Genomic DNA, 3,567 nt, shown 5'->3' with positions numbered 1-3,567 from the left:
GCGACTATTTATTTGCGCGCGGTCTTATTTAAGACGGGAACCAAAGAAACTAATAAATGTCTGAGATGATCATCAAGTGTGTGGGGTCACACTCTGACACACAAACCAGTACTACAACGTTATACCGAGGTACCCGTAGAAACGAGCGGAAATTGTGTAAAATGGTTTTTACAAGCGGTTGGCGAGGTACACGTACCGAGGTCTAGGGAAAAGTACCTCGCTATTTTTTGGTACCTCGAAGTGTGACTGTGTACTTCTATGAAGTACCCTCGATGTGTGATATAAACCAACGCACACACACACACACACACACACACACACACACACACACCACACACACACACACACACACACACACACACACACACACACACACACACACACACACACACACACACACACACACACACACACACACACACACACACACACACACACACACACACACACACACACACACACACACACACACACACACACACACACACACACACACACACACACACACACACACCACACACACACACACACACACACACCACACACACACACACACACACACACACACACACACACACACACACACACACACACACCACACACACACACACACACACACACACACACACACACACACACACACACACACACACACACACACACCACACACACACACACACACACACACACACACACACACACACACACACACACACACACACACACACACACACACACACACACACACACACACACACACATATATATATTATGATGCTTTTAGCATATAACATTACTGATGTGTTTATATTCAAATAAAGTAATGTCTTCTATTAACATCGGATGTGCAATAAAACTTGGTTTTACACAAATTTAATAATCGTATCATCCTTTTTCATTGAATCATAGCCAAACATATTTTAAATACTAATTATTGTTAGCCAGTCACACTATTCAGTGTACTATGGTATATTGCCGTCTTTGTTTATCATGTCCACAGTTCCCTTCTTTGTTCATATCATCCGCTCTTTTCGAAAATCCTTCTTTGTCTATATTGTCCGCTCTTTACTATATACCCTATATCATTCGCTCTTTTATCCGCCTTTTAGTACGTGCCCATAGCACGAGTGTTACACTGCACTACATGCTGCCGTTGAGAGGACCCTTTAGATGTTTTCTACTTCACACACTACTCCTGATAGTATTAATCAAACTTAAGTTATTTTAGAATATATACGATCTTATTTAAAAAAAAATCAAAACAGATACAAATTTATGTTGATGAATCAAAGACTGTAAGAATAGTTCAGAAGAAGTTTTACCAAAAAATAAACATAGGAAAGGTTTTAAAGGGACCGTCAATCGCGATTGACGAAAAAGAAATGTTCGAAAATACCGTGTTTTTTTATTACAATTATTAGTTTATATTGATTAAAATATCACGACTGGTATATTACATTACTTAAAAAAAGTTTATAAGTTTTCATATGTTCAGTATATTCGGGAATTTATTTTACTGGGTACATGTACCTGGGGCGGTATTCTGAAACTTTCTTAAATATTTTACATAGAATTTTCTAATTCTTATTTTTTTTCACTAAGAAAGTTTTTTGTCTAAGATTTTCATCTTAGAATTTTTCTAAGACCATTCTTAGAGAAAAAACGTTCTTAGAAAATAAAACTATTTTCGTTCGTAAAAAATTTGTATTATTGACAGATTAAGCGCTTTTTGCAGTTGTGCGCATGCGCGATTACTACTGCAAGGCAAAACAATATGGCAACTTCGATGAACAATGTGTGTCATTCCAATACGCGAGTGTAATGTGTTTTAAGGCTTCAAACACATTATTTTAATTGTATATAGGACGCGATTCTATCTGCTTTGTGTTAAAGCCGATAATAATGAAATCGCTCAAACGTTCAGAGTAGAGTAACAGTTATAATGTGCATCGAATTTTATTCGCGCGAATGTTGAACGATTGTTAGAATTTTACGTGTCTAAAAAATCTTCAATCGAAAGCAATAAAGGTGTCAAGTCTGAAAAGAAAACGGATGGTTGCATAAGGGTATGTTTGGAATAATGTGATTCTATATTTATTTCATAATTATGTCATTGTGTACCCATTCGGCTTCTTCACAAATAGGAATTCCCGTTTCTAAAAATAGAATATTTGACACTGAATGTAAACATACTACAACTGTCATCAGCGAAAACAATGGCGACTAGTACAAAGGAAAGGGAGCAGAAATTTTCTTTGGATGATTGTTTTATCCTCTGCAATGTGATGGCAGAAGATTGTGGATTGAACGGATTAAGCAACCATGAGCTTCTAAAACACCGATTTACTGAAGGTAACCAAATTCAGGGCCAAAACACCAACTTTGAGAAAAGGGCCACAGCCTTTTTTCAGGGAAAAAAGACACACTTTTCTGGTTTTGGGAAATGAAAAATACTGAAGGTAAATTGGAAATTTAGAATTATAGTTAAATGTTTCTAGCAGATTTTGCAATTGCACCATTGAACTTACAGTTGTTACTGTACATTATTAAACGAGTAACTATATACAAATATTTCAACCTAGCTTAAAGTAGTTGCAATAATCAAAAGTATAGTTTCATCCAAAAAGGTGCACATTCCCATTCTCTAATCTCATGAACTTAAAAATGGAAGATAATAATAATAATAACCATCAAAATATTCATACCAATATATTTGCTACATTTTAAACAATAGAATCAGTGCTTATAGCATGTTAATTGTTTTATGAATGAAATAAATCTATTTAATAACAGGAATAACAAGCCAGACAAAAAAGAGGATGTGGGCAAGAGTGTCAGACCTGTATAACGTCAAAGCGAGCAAGACGAGATCAGCTGACAAGCTTGAAAAAAAGTGGCTCAATCTAGTGGCCAAGCATCGAATAATCTACACGGATTACGTGAAAGACCGTGCACTGACTGGTAGTCATAAATTAATTGCAAAATGAGAAATTAAATATTTATATAACAAGGAAAAAAATATTATAAATTGTAATGCTTTGTAATGCTTTACCTCTGAAATGAGTAACCAGTATTTTGTTCATATACATGTATGTCTTATATATCACTTTGAAAATGAAAGTCCTCTTCATGTAAATTACATGTATCAACAAAATTGAGACTTAATCATGTCATTTTTAACAATGTAGCCACTGTTTAATTTTGCTGGCAGGTAAAAACCTGTTGGTAATGATGTTACAGAAAACACATGCACAATCATAAAACAAGTTCAATTTTATCTATTTCCTGCTTAAAAACATCATACAAAAACAAGTGCAAAAAAATCATACAAAACTGCATACCAAGAATTTTCTAAAATGTTTCATTAATTTTTTATTAGCAAAATTATTTGTGCGCTTACATATACGCTTCGTGAAACAAACTATTTTCAGAGCAATACCTTCCCATGAACAATACATGGAAGTGGTTTCAGGGCCAAGTCAAACAGTGGATTATGGTAGCAGGTATTAAAAAATATATTTTCATAATAAAAGAAAATAAAACAGATAAATACATAATATCATCGTA

This window comes from Dreissena polymorpha, chromosome 8 (assembly GCF_020536995.1).
Source record: "Dreissena polymorpha isolate Duluth1 chromosome 8, UMN_Dpol_1.0, whole genome shotgun sequence".
NCBI lineage: Eukaryota > Metazoa > Mollusca > Bivalvia > Myida > Dreissenidae > Dreissena > Dreissena polymorpha.
Note: the sequence above shows the minus strand (reverse complement) of the source record.